The following is a 14,859-nucleotide window of genomic DNA, read 5'->3' as shown; positions in this document are numbered from 1 at the left end:
TCATCAGTCATTTGTGTCAGTGCAGTACCTGTCAGTCATTTGTGTCAGTGCAGTACCTGCTATCAGCAAGCCAGAATCAGCTTCCTATTTTGCAACAAAGCCTCCTTCACTCACGCCGCCAAACATACCGTCGTAAAAATGACTATCCTACCGATGTCTTTTACAAAGTAGCTTCCAATACTCTACTCAGCAAACTGGATGCAGTCTATCACAGTGCCATCCGTTTTGTTACCAAAGCCCCTTATACCACACACCACTGCGACCTGTATGCTCTAGTCGGCTGGCCCTCGCTACATATTCGTCGCCAGACCCACTGGCTCCAAGTCATCTATAAGTCAATGCTTTTTAAAGCTCCGCCTTATCTCAGCTCAATGGTCACGATAACAACACCCACCCGCCTTTCCTTCCAGTTCTCTGCTGCCAATGACTGGAACGAATTGCAAAAATCGCTGAAGCTGGAGAATTATAATTCCCTCACTAACTTTAAACATCAGCTATCTGAGCAGCTAACTGATCGCTGCAGCTGTACATAGCCCATCTGTAAATAGCCCACCCAATCTACCTACATCATCTCCATATTGTTTTTATTTACTTTTCTGCTCTTTTGCACACCAGTATTTCTACTTGCACCTGCTCATCTATCGCTCCAGTGTTAATTTGCTAAATTGTAATTACTTCGCTATTATGGCCAATTTATTGCCTTACCTCCTCACACCATTTGCACAACTGTATATGGACTTTCCTTTACTTTATATTGTGTTATTGACTATACACTTGTTTATTCCATGTGTAACTCTGTGTTGTTTGTGTTGTACTGCTTTGCTTTATCTTGGCCAGGTCGCAGTTGTAAATGAGAACTTGTTCTCAACTAGCTTACCTGGTTAAATAAAGGTGAAATAAAATACATTTTAAAAAAGCTGATCAGTCTGCTGTTAGATCCAGTAAAGGCCGCTTTACCACTCTTGGGTAGTGGAATTACTTTTGCTTCCCTCCAACCCTGAGGACAAACACTTTACTATAGGCTCAGATTAAAGATATGACAGATAGGAGTGGCTATAGAGTCAGCTACCATCCTCAGTAGCATCCTCAGTAGCTTTCCATCTAAGTGGTCAATACCAAGGGCTTTTAGTCTTTTTTTCAGCCTTTTATCAAATATCCAATGACATTATTCAATGTTTTTGTTGATTTCACGTTGAATACACATTAGCTGACAACACCCAACTGTAAATCAAAACTAGACTTTGGACTGACATCTGTGCACAGTGGGAATGCCTAATTCTGGAGTTGATTCTGATCTTTCATATTTGTGTGTTTCAACAATAAAAGTACACACAGACACTGACACACAAAGAAAATATATTTTACTCAACATGTTAGTGTTTTTGGACACCCTTGGAACTCTAAAGCAAGTTGTTGTCAGAATTTCAAACCTTATGTCTCTCTATCTAATGGCAACTCCTTATGCATGTGTATAAACATATGAAAATTATTCAATATACATTACATGCCTGAATGACAAGCTACTACTTACTAACCTACATAGTATTACTTTATTACTGAATTGTACCATAGTACCATACTATTAAAACGAACTAAACATTTCACACATTAACACTCTATATAGTATTATCACTGCAGTATTATTACTACTACAAATATTATTTCAGATCACGATAAATGAATGTAATAAAAAACATTTCGCTTGTTTGAAAAAAATTGTGTTTAAACAGAATGTATATTTTTTAAATGAACATATCACATATTGTTACCTGAAAGGGAAAATCTATACTTTATCCAAACAACAAACTAATACTGTGTATTTCTGAAGTCCATATGATGTGATAATGTTAGGTGAAAGAGTCAGCCCTTGCTGGTGGCTGGGTTAACCTGTGGCTGGGACAGACAGGTGCTGAGTGATGCAAATCCCTGAGCATGTTGACATTTCATCTGTGTTTGTGTGTGTGTGTGTGTGTCTGCATGTTTCTGCGTGTGTGTGCGTGCGTGCGTGCATGTGTGCGTGCGTGCGTGTGTGTGTGTGTGCAAGTGCGAGTAACATATGCATTTAGTTAATCTGCGTTTTTGTTCATGAATGACTTGCTGTAAACTAATCATACAATGGGGTTCAATGTATCAATGCCCACAGATGTGTTTATGTAAAGAATGCAACACGTGACCTGTTAGGAAGAACAAAGGACATTGGCTAAAATCACTCACACATGTAGGTGCAGTTTCATCGGGTTGGACTCAGCCTTCTGAAGGAGAGAGGACCACAAATATTGTGAATCAGGGTCTGACTTACCAAAACAACTAGGGTAGGTCATTTTACATTTTAACATCTCTGAGTATCTCAGGCTAATTGTTTTACATCTCCACTTCATGTTTTCGTTCAAACTTTCTGAGATAATGCACAATGCTTTGACTGACATGACAAGAGACATCAAAGTATACTTTATGTATCTTTGCAACAGTATATTGCTTCAGTATTTTGCCAACAATATATTAAAACAAGTCATTCTGATCTTCAATATTTCTGTGTTTTGCAAATAATCTACACACAGACACAAATAAACTAGATTTTACTCAACATGTTAGTGTTTTGGGGATCATTGGAACCCTAAAGCATGTGGTAGTCAGAATTTCAAATCTTGTGCTTGTCTCTCTATTTACTGGCAACTCCTTATGCATGTAAACTGAACAGAAACCACGACTGAATGACAAGTTACTACTTACTAGCCCACATAATATTACTTTATTACTGAATTATAACATAGTACCATACTATTGAAACTAACTACACATTTCATACATCAACACTCTATATAGTATTCTCACTCTAGTATTATTAGCTCTACAGATATGTAACTATATTTTAGATCATGATTAGTACATTTAATAAAAAAATATTTAACTTGTTTGAGAAATGGTGTTTAAACATAGAATGTATGATTTTAAATGAATATATCGTATATGTTTTACCTGTAAGTACAAACCTATACTGTATTCACTGTGCAATTAGAGAGAGATCCAGAATCCAAACAACTGACTAGAACTGTGTATGTCTGAGGCCCATATGTTTTGATAATGTAAGGTGAAAGAGTCAGTCCTTGCAGGTGGCTGAGTTAACCTGTGGCTGGGACAGACAGGTGCAGAGTGATGATGCTTAGGACAAAATGCACATCTCTGAGCAGATTGAAATTCCTTGTGTGTCTATGTTTGTGTGCATGTACATGTGTGTTGAGAGTGTTGGCTGAAACATGTATATGATGTTCTACCAGGTCGGACACAGCCTTCTGCAGGAGGGACACCCACGAAAATAATAAGGAAAGGTCTGATTTACCAAAACTGTCAAGGCTCACTAAGTGATGGGGGTGAAGTTAGGCGCAGGAGACCAAAGATGTGTAGCAGGGCGTTTTATTTCCCATGTCCAACAAATCCAATCAGGCTATGAACAAGGAAAAACAAACCAGACCAAAAAAATATATGTCCACCTAAACAGGGTCAGAACACAGTCCAGAAACAAAATAACGTTCTTCCACAAAATAAATCAGGAAATCAAAACAACCCCAAAACCCCACGACAGGCAACAACGAACAATCCCACACAAAAACTTAAACCTAGACAGCAAGACTAAATACCCCACTAATACCTAACTCAAAACAGGTGTAACACAAAACCAGACAAAACCAAACGAAAAGGAAAAGGGGATCGGTGGCAGCTAGTAGTCTGGCGATGACGACCGCCGAGCGCCGCCCGAACAGGGAGAGGAGCCACCTTTGGTAGATTTCGTGACAAAAACAAGTCGGGTAGGTTGTTTTACAATTTAACATGTTATGTTCAGCTAACTATTTTACTTCTCCTCTTTATGTTTTCATTCAGACCTTCTGAGACAATGCACAATACTTTGACTGACAACATTAGACCTACGTATATCTAAGTATATTATGTATGTTTACATCAGTATATTGCATCAGTATTTTCAATATATTAAAACTTAAAGTGATGAATCTTGTAATCTCCCCTCTCTCATATCTCAGTGGGCTCGGATATTGTTCCACAAGGATGAATGACTCTTCAGAAAATCACACTGACCTTGACAGATGGGATGTTTGCGTTGACCAGGGCTATGTTGTGCCAAAGCTGTCCGGTGCTGCCCTGGTCCTGTGCTTCCTCCTGGGGATGCCAGCTCTGGTCTGGTGCCTCTGGCTCTCTCTGAGTGGAAGTCTCTCTGGAGGTCTCAAACCCACCCAGGTCTTCCCTATTAACCTGTTTGCAGCGGAGCTGGTGTTCTGTGTCGAGGGTCTCATTGAAGTGATCAGCTACCTATTCATCCCGAAGGCTATAATGTTACGGCAGGCTGTATACTTCCTCTATTACCTCTCTTGGATCTGCAGGCCCCTACTCCAGAGTTGCATCTGTGTGGAGCGCTATCTGGCGGTGGTCCAACCTGTGTCTTTCCTCAAGTACAGACTCCGGAGGTACAGGGTGGCATTTTCAACCATTATCTGGGTGCTGTCACTCGCTTATGCATGTTCTCCCATCTCTTTATTTGGTTATGAAGAAGCCGAAGGTTATGTGCTCATTAGTGTCTATTGCCTTGGGGTGGCCATCATTTCTCTCTGCTGCTTCTTCATCCTGCGTGTGTTGAAGCAGCCTGGTCCAGGAGAGGTAGAGGGAGGCAGAGCGGGAGAGAAGAAACAGGGGACAACAGACCCACATAAGAAGAGAGCTTTTGGGATCATCTTAACCAACCTGGTGATCATCTTGGCGAGCTCCATCCCAGTTGTCGTTGGTTACTCCACCCTGTCATCCAGTCTTGACCACAACTGCAATGTCATCCCCATGTTGCAGATTGTTAACATCTTCAGTGTCATGGTCTCACCCCTGATGCACCTCTACAGAGAGGGAAGGCTGCCATGCCGCAGAGGGCCAGAGACACATTAGACTTACAGTTGCGGGCACTAAAAGTAAAGGTTTTTGTTGCAAACTAATGCTAGGACACGACAGAGCATTGTGTTAAATATGCATTGAAATATAACATTTCTGTCAATACCACTGCTCAACCTAACTTCTTAGTACCTGCAACCGTTGGTAAAAAAAAAAAAGTAGATGCGGCAAAGACCTAGAGTAATGTCTCTTATCTCTTATTTGATACAGTTTTTATCGTTTTAACAGCACGTTAGCATTAGAGTTGTTGTTAACTAAAGCTGCATCACTTGTTTAGCGTTTATAGTGAATATTGGTTTTGTTTTATTAAATATACAGTTGGTATTAGGACGGGGTGGCTTGATAGGGGATTAGACCTATTCATTTAACATCAGCATTAAGTAATGACTTGTGTCCATCTTAATGTTATGTTCTACTTTGAACTGAGGGTCCTAGTCTGTCACTAAGATTACGTAATTATATTTAAATGTATGGGGACTGACTGTGCATGAGACTTGGCTGATGGTGTCATTGTGATTTAACATTCTAACCCAGATAGTGTACACTCCTAGAAAGCCATTTGGGCTCCATCTACACTGGAGATAATAAAAAGTGTGGACCCCCCTGATGTAAACATTGGCTTTTTGAATGGCAAATGCATTTCAATTTAAATCTCAATACATTACTCAAATACAGTGTAGGCTAGTCTAGATGAGTGTAATCTTGTTATGAGAACTTCATAGCATACTGTAGATGCCAAATCATAACGCCTGGACAGAAGTATTGATGTCCATTCTTCACCGATAAGAACAAGTTGCAGCAGGTACAGCGAAAACTATTGTCTTGAAATGCCTCAGTAACTTCAGTCAATAATGTAATAATGACATTGCCTTAATTCCTGTGATGATAAAAGTGGTGTGTTACACCGCTTCAGATCCACTTATAATTTCTCCTCTTGTTTTCTCGCACTCCCACTTTATCTTAGAACACAGATCTTCCTATTATTCAGAGAATAAAGTAACAGACGACGTGCAGCAATGAAGGAACCAAACTGCTCTTTTCCTGATCCCGTCAGGTTTAACCACAACAGGGGGTTTGTCTCCTGGTTCTGGGTGTGGTCCACCTGTCTTCCAGTCTACTTGGGAACAGAGGTGTTCAACTGCCTCCTGGGCCTGGTCACCAACACCTGGTACCTGTGGCTGGTGGCTGGCAGCCCTTCGGTCCAAGTGAACAAGGAGATCTCCACCATCAACCAGTCTGTCATAGAGCTTCTCTACTTCCTCTACTCTCATCTACTGGTCACCAACATCCTCTTCATCAAACGTTTTCCCCTTTATTCTGCCAGGAGGTACATTCTGCTTGGTCGAGGTAGAACAGCCCATGTTCCAGTGCTGCATCTGGGTGGAGCACTACATGGTGGTGGTCTACCCTGTCATCTTTCTCAAGTACAGACCCCTGAGGTACAGAGAGGCATGTGTTACCATATAATGATTGCTGACATTATGCCTCCTTGTGTCAATCGGTGCTACCAGAGGAGGCACCAAATTCAACACTGGTATATTCACAGCAGTTCTATTCATTGACCTGTTTTCATACTGAGGGTACTAAGAAGGTCCACAGGATGGAGGGAAGGAAGGCTTTCAAGTTCATCCTGGTCAATTTGTTGCTGAGCTACAGTACTTCTCAATGATCACTGTGTTTGACTGGTATTGTCATTTCAAATTCCAGTAAATTTCCCCAAATCCTGTTTGGAGGATTACAGAATTCCTGCTTATTTTCTCCTTATTCCGGGAATCTTCCAATTAAGAATTCAGGAAATCCAGTGAATTGGTGGAAAGTTACAGGAATTTTGCAACCCTATGCATACAGAGCACTATATTTTCTCCACTTAATCAGCAATTTTGACATTTGCTATTTTCCACCCTGTATGTCGAAGCATTTCTTGAGTATTTATTGAGTATTTTTGATCTTATTATTCCTATTGTATTCACTCTTGTGTCATGTCCTTTTGACGGTTGTTATGTTGTTGTTGCTTATTATACTGAACAAAAATATATACACAACATGAGCTGAAATAAAAGATCCCAGAAATGTTCCTGTCACAGTCTGACCTAAGATAGCTGTTTTTTCTCTGTTTAGTTAGGTCAGGGTGTGATATGGGTGGGCATTCTATGTTTTTTGTTTCTATGTTTAGTTCTTGTTTTTCTATTTCTATGTTGGAGTTTTGGGATGATCTCCAATTAGAGGCATCTGGTTCGCGTTGTCTCTAATTGGAGATCATATTTAAGTTGGGGTTTTCCTATTGTGTTTTGTGGATAGTTGTTTTCCGTTTTGTTGTCTGTTGCCTGACGGAACTGTTTGCTGTCGTTTTGTTTATTTGTAAAAGTGTTTAGTTTTCATTAAAGATTAATCATGAGCACTCAACACTCCACGCCTTGGTCCCCTCTATACGACGCACGTTACAGTTCCATATGCACAAAAAGCTTATTTCTCTCAAATGTTGTGCACAAATGTGTTTACATCCCTGGTAGTGAGCATTTCTTCTTTGCCAAGATAATCCTTCCACCTGACAGATGTGGCATATCAAGAAGCTGTAATTTCTAAGCAATATGGATGAAACTGCCCTAAAATTAGCTGACAGTCTGCACTTTAACCATATATTCATTGTATAATTTCAAATCCAAAATTCTGAAGTACAGAGCCAAAACAACAAACAATGTGTCAACGTTCCAATACTTTTGGAGCTCACTGTATTACTTGAACGTGGTTACTCTCACCAAACATGTGGCTTTTTTCATAGGATTATCTATGTCGGTCCAGACCCTGTTCTAGTGCTGTATCTGTGGGGGCCGCTACCTGGCGGTGGTCCACCCTGTGGTCTTCCTGAAGTACAAACCTCTGAGGTACAGGGTGGGGGGCACGTCTGTGGTCTGGCTGGGGGTGCTGTCTTTCTGAAAAAGGTTTGTATATTGTCTACTACAATAATCTGTACTATTTTTGTTCACCCAAAAAACTTTGAATATCACTGCTCTAGCGCGTAGAGGAAAACCAACCCAATCGACCAAGCCGTTATTCACATGTCCGAAACAGGAACCTGAACTAATAATGTGGTTGGTTTTGTGTTGTTTTAGCAGCCAGTTTGTTTTTCTTCTGAGTACTTTTGGGTTGTTTTGGGTACCTGTTTGGGTTTTTTTCAGGTACTTTTGGGTTGTTTTGGGTACTTATTTGTGGTTGTTTGTGGTTGTTTTTGGTACTTTTAGGTTGTTTAGGCTTGTTTTGGGTGATTAGTAGAACCCATGGAGGGTTCAAATAACAAAGCGAAAGGAACTCAGAATCATTTTGGCTCTCATGCTGTCTATGGCAGTAAACTATATCCCATTACTATTGGTTTTCCTCCTGAAAGATAATTTGCCTTCTATGGACTACCTCAGACATCAGTATGTCTGTTAGTTAGCATCAACATAACTATGATCTGTGGGTTGGTGCAGCCCCTCACCTGCCTCCACAGACCTGGGAAACTACCCGGCTGCCTAAGGGGTCAAAGAGATGCTAACTGATATAGAACACACCCTCTCTATCCTTCTCTCCATCTCCATTCCAGTTACTAAAATCACAAATCCACATATTATCACAGAGGGATGAACAAACACATACTGTACCCTGACCCACGTGTTCAGGCTGTTGATGGATTTGCCTAATAGACATGTGATTCCGCTCCGTCAGAAAGATTTAAAGTAAATGTGACACACCTCACAGGAGAGACAGGTTTCCACAACACAGGTATGGCACATTTTGGTCTTGTTAATATCATGATATTAGGCTATAAGTTGTATTGTGAATAGTTTATTTGTTGTACACGACTTGTGATTTAGTACACCCTGTTGAAGAGAAACTCCTCTTGCGAACGTAGACTGTTTTTTGTACAATATCTACATAAACTTACTGTATGATGCCACGTTTAGAATGTTACATTTTGTGCTGATAGCGATTGTATACAATAGTTTTAATATTATTACATCACTATTTTTACAAATTGCTAAAGAAGAACTATTCTCATGTGTGGATTGTGTCTACTATATGTCTTTGCAACATACAAGTGTGCAAAACATATATATTAGGAATTTGTTCCTAATTTTTGGTATTCTCAGTGTATGTACAATTTCTTTGTAGTTGAAAAGTTCTGAAACCATTACGGAAAGGAGTTCCGCTAGCGGAACCCCTCGCCAACAGCCAATGGAATAGCAGGGCACGAAATACAAAACAACAAAAATACCATAATTTAATTTTCTCAAATAATCAACCGTTTTACACCATTTTAAAGATAAGACTCTCGTTAATCCAACCACATTGTCCGATTTCAAAAAGGCTTTACGGCGAAAGCAAAACATTAGATTATGTTAGGACATCAACTTGACAAGAAAACCACACAGCCATTTTCCAAGCATGGAGAGGCATCACAAAAACCAGAAATACAGCTAAAATGAATCACTAACCTTTGACGATCTTCATCAGATGACACTCCCAGGACTCAATGTTAAACAATACATGTATGTTTTGTTTGATAAAGTTCATATTTATATTTAAAAAAAAACATTTTACATTGGCACGTGATGTGCAGAAAATATATTGCCTCCCAAAACTTCCGGTGAATGAGCACATCAATTTACAAAAATACTCATCATAAACGTTGATAAACTTTACAACAGTTATTGAAATAATTATAGATACACTTCTCCTTAATGCAACTGCTGTGTCAGATTTCAAAATAGCTTTATGGCGAAAGCACATTTTTCAATATTCTGAGTCCAGAGCTCAGCCATCAAAGCAAGCTATACAGTTACCCACCAAGTTCTGGAGTCAACTAAATTCAGAAAAAGTATTATAAATCTTCCCTTACCTTTGCAGATCTTCATCGGAATGCACTCCCAGGACTCCCACTTCCACAAGAAATGATTGTTTTGTACGAAATACTCAATATTTATGTCCAAATCCCTCCTTTTGTTCGTGCGTTCAGATCACTATCCAAAGGCAACATTCGCGAGCGTAAAACCAGAGACAAAAAGTCAAAATGTTCCATTACCGTTTGTAGAAACATGTCAAACGATGTTTGCAATCAATCCTTAGGGTCTTTTTAACATAAAACTTCAATAATATTCCAACCGGACAATAGCGTATTCATTACAGAGGAAAAAGAAGGAGCGGCGCACTAGGGTGCTCGCGCAGTAAACAACTCACTGGTCCCAGGCAGTCCACTGATTGACTGAGCTCCTATTCTCTGCCCAGTAACAGTAGAAGCATGAAACAAGTTTCTAAAGGCTGTTGACAGCCAATGGAAGCCTTAGGAAGTGCAATATGACCCCACAGACACTGTAGTTTCGATAGGGATTAGAGAGAAAAACTACAAGCCTCAGATTTCCCACTTCCTGGTTAGATTTTTCTCAGGTTTTTGCCTGCCATATGAGTTCTGTTATACTCACAGACATCATTCAAACAGTTTTAGAAACTTCAGTGTGTTTTCTATCCAAATCTACAAATAAAATGCAAATATTTGACTCTGGGCCCGAGTAGCAGGCAGTTTACTCTGGGTACGCTTTTCATCCGAACGTGAAAATACTTCCCCCTATTCCGAACAGGTTGTAATTTTATCATAATGATGTACATTTTAGAAAGATTACAGATAGAGAAAGGGTTGATGTTGACTCTTAGCAATTTGAATCAGGGATACATGGGTCATCAGCCCAGAAAGAATGGATCTCAGTCATTGAGGACAGACATTGGTCTACATATGGTTCATAAACGAGTACATGTGAGAAACCAGAATCCCTTTGTCAGTTGCAAGGATCCTATGTAAAATATATATATATATATATATATATATATTATCCACTATAAAAAAAGGTAAAGTCATTGGGGTCAGACATTAACAGGTTTTTCTCTTTCCTCAAAAACAGCTACAAACAGAATAATAAGAAAATGAACTCCACCGAGAATAGTTCTGACCATCTCCAGCCCACCAACGGCACTCAACGGTTCAGCCTGTTGAATTGTCTGGGCTCCCCCAGCTTTACAGGTAGCATTGTTGTCATGATGATAGACTTCACCTTCGGTGTGCCAGCCAATGGCTGGTCTGTCTGGGTCTTTTCCAGCAGCGGGCGGAGTCTCATCGAGTCTGAAATCTTCACTCTGAATCTTGTCTCCATGGAGATGGCCAGCACTCTCTTCTTGTTATCGATACTCAACATTTTCAAACTGCTTAGCATGTCCTTTCAATTGGCTACTGATGTCCTGTATGGTATGATCATTGCAGCCCGGCCCCTGTTCCAGTGCTGTGTCTGTGTAGAGCGCTACCTGGCAGTGGTCTTCCTGAAGGACAAACCCCTGAGATACAGGGTTGGGTGTTGTGGTTCAGTCTGGTTCTTAGTTCTGGGGTGCAGGGCAATCTAATATGTAGAATTATCCATATTTAATAACCTGGGCATATTCCTCCCTATACTGTCAGTGGACTTTTTCTGCAGTCTCCATAATCAGGGTTCTTAAGAAGCCTGGCCCGGGAGATGGAGGGAAGGAGAAAGAGGGGGAAAATCTGCATAAGAAGAAAGCTTTCAGGATCGTCTCCATCATACTGGGGAAGCTGCTGGTCAACTATGTGCCAACGATCATAATGGCACCAATGGTGCATCTGTTTTCATTGAACGTCTACATGTGTGATGTAATACCACCTCTTGTCTCCTTCTCACTTTTTGGCAGTCCTGGCCAGGCCCTCCTTGTGGTAATGGTTGGAGTGGAATAGGAGGAATGGTATCAAATACATCAAATGCATGGTTTGATGCCATACCAATCACTCAGTTCCAGACATTATTATGAGCCGTCCTCCCCTCAGCAGCCTCCACTGTTGTCAACATTGAATTCAAGCCCCAGACTAGAAACTCCTGGCCACCATTTTTATTTAATCTCCACAGATACTCCCAGGACAGCCCAGGCTACAATCAAAGAGGAAAACCACTGAGAATGAACACACTGCAATCTGTAAACTATCCTATAGCAACACAACTGGATTGGAATTTCCCTGAAACAAATTATATGTATATTGTTAGCCATGATGCCAACTTTGTGGTTGGCTTCCCTGTTAATGGTTGGGTAGTGTGAGATCTTTTGGCTGCAGAGATCTTGGTCAGGTTGAGATCTTCATCCTCAACCTGACCATGACTGGCTATGACTGAGATCCTCTACTATCTGAATATCCCTATGATTGTGAACTTTAACGTCCCTGAGGTGCCACTTGGAGAGTTGCTGGTGTCCTTTTTGGTATTCCTCTGGATTGCCGGTCCACTGTTCCAGTACTATATCTCTGTGGAGATCTACCTGGCGGTGGTCCAACCTCTGGTCTTCAGATCCAGGGTGTGGTGTTGTGGTTTAGCCTGGCTTGTAGTTAGGGTTGCTTCCGTGGTTGGTGGGATCTCCCCTAAACTTCTGTAGTATTGTTGTTCGCTGCCTCTCAGTTCTCAGAGCTCTGAATTGGCCCGAGACGGGGGAAGGGGACAGGGAGAGGGAGGGGACATATAACACAAAGCGAAAGGCATTCCGAATCATTGAGTCTCTCTAATTTTTATGACGTCTACGGCAGTAAACTACATCCTGTAACTATTTGTTTTCATCCTGAAAGATAATTAGCATTCTATGGACTACTTCATTAGTCTGCCCCCCCCCCCCTCCATCTCCCTTCTAGTCACTAAAATCACAAATCCACATATCATCACAGGGGGATAAATAAACACCCACACACAGGTGTTCAGGCTGTTGATGGATTTGCCTAATAGACATGTGATTCCTCTCCGTCAGGAAGATGTAAAGTAAATGTGACACACCTCACAGGAGAGACAGGTTTCCACAACACAGGTATGACACGTTTTGGTCTTGTAAATGCCATGATATTAAGCTATAAGTTGTAATATGAATAGTTTATTTGTTGTACATGACTTGTGATTTAGTACACCCTGTACTCGTCTTGCGTACGTAGACTGTTTTTTGTACATAAGCTTACTGTATGATGCTACGTTTATAATGTACCATTTTGTGCTGATATATACAATACTTTTAATATTATTACATTGCTATTGTTACAAACTGCTAAAGATGACCTATTCTCATGTGTGTATTGTGTCTAGTATACAAAACTGTATGTCTTTGCAACATATAAACAGTTTGTTCGTAGTTGAAAAGTTGTAAGAATATTAATTGAAAGGAGGTGTCAAACAAAGGCAATATTTTTATATTTTGTCATAATGTTGTACATTTCAGTTGAGGTCACAGAGAATGAGCAAGATCACAGATCAAGGGGTGCTGTTGGCTCTTAGCAATTTGAACCAGGGATACTTGGGTCAATTTGTAAGTCGCTCTGGATAAGAGCGTCTGCTAAATGACTTAAATGTAAATGTAAATGTAGCCCAGTGAGAATGTATCTCAGTAAATCATCTCTAGTATGAGAAGACAGTGTTTACATGTGATTAATGTACATTACAAGTACGTGGCAGTTGTGAAGATATCCTGCCCAGCTGAAAATAATAATAATAATCATATCATCCACTTCAAAAGAGTAAACAGTAATTTTCCCTCTTCCCTCAAAACAGCTGCAAACAGAATAATAAGAAAATGAACTCCACCGAGATCAGTTTTGACCATCTCCAGCCCACCAACGGCACTCAAAAGTTCAGCCTGTTGAATTGTCTGGGCTCCCCCAGCTTTACAGGTAGCATTGTTGTCATGATGATAGACTTCACCTTCGGTGTGCCAGCCAATGGCTGGTCTCTCTGGCTCATCTCTAGCGGCGGGCGGAGTCTCATTGAGTCCGAAATCTTCACTCTGAATCTGGTCTCCATGGAGATGGCCAGCACTCTCTTCTTCATGTTGTCGATACTCAACATTTTCACACTGCGTAACCTGTCCTTGGAATTGGCTTTTAATTTCATGTATGGTGTGGTCTTTGCAGCCAGGCCCCTGTTCCAGTGCTGTATCTGTGTAGAGCGCTACCTGGCGGTGGTCCACCCTGTGGTATTCCTGAAGTACAAACCCCTGAGATACAGGGTGGTGTGTTGTGGTGTAGTCTGGCTCTTAGTTCTGGTGTTCGGTGTAATCAACTACATAATATTATCTGTATACAATAACCTGGGCATATTCCTCCCCATACTGTCAGTGGACTTGTTCTGCAGCCTCTGCATCCTCAGGGTTCTTAAGAAGCCCGGCCCGGGAGATGGAGGGAAGGAGAAAGAGGGGGGAAACCTGCAGAAGAACAGAGCTTTCAGGATCGTCTCCATCATACTGGTGATGCTGCTGGTCAACTATGTGCCAACGATCATCATGGCACCAATGGTGCATCTGTTTTCAGAGAAGGAAAACCTGTGTGAAATAGCGCCACCCCTTGTCTTCTTCTCCATTATGGGCAGTTCTGTCCAGGCCCTCCTCTTCCTCCACAGGGCTGGGAAGGTGCCATGTCTCTGTGCAGGCAGGGGTAGCGGGGAGAACAACTAGGATTGTATAAAGGTAGACTTAGCATATTTGACCAAATTCCACAGAATGACCCAATCGAGAGGCTAATCTTCTCAGCACTTGTTGTCACGCAACTATCACATTGAGTGAAGCAAACGTGCATGAGTTCTGAGTGGGTACTCGGTGCTGCCTCTTACATCGTGCCAACTCTGTAATATCTATGGTTCCCCCTGCTGCTCATATCACTCTACTTAACGTAAACAGCAGGAAACAGATTTAACTTTAACAGTAGCATTTTTCTGGGGATAACTACAGGGGAATAACATGATTATATGTGAAGTTATGTAATTCATCATGAATGTAGAACATTATAATAATCACTTGATTATATGTAGTGATTTTGGTGTTTGATAAGATGGCTATACTTTATTAACTGGTTTTGTTATAATTGTT

This window comes from Salmo trutta, chromosome 11 (assembly GCF_901001165.1).
Source record: "Salmo trutta chromosome 11, fSalTru1.1, whole genome shotgun sequence".
NCBI lineage: Eukaryota > Metazoa > Chordata > Actinopteri > Salmoniformes > Salmonidae > Salmo > Salmo trutta.
This window is presented reverse-complemented; position numbering follows the sequence as displayed.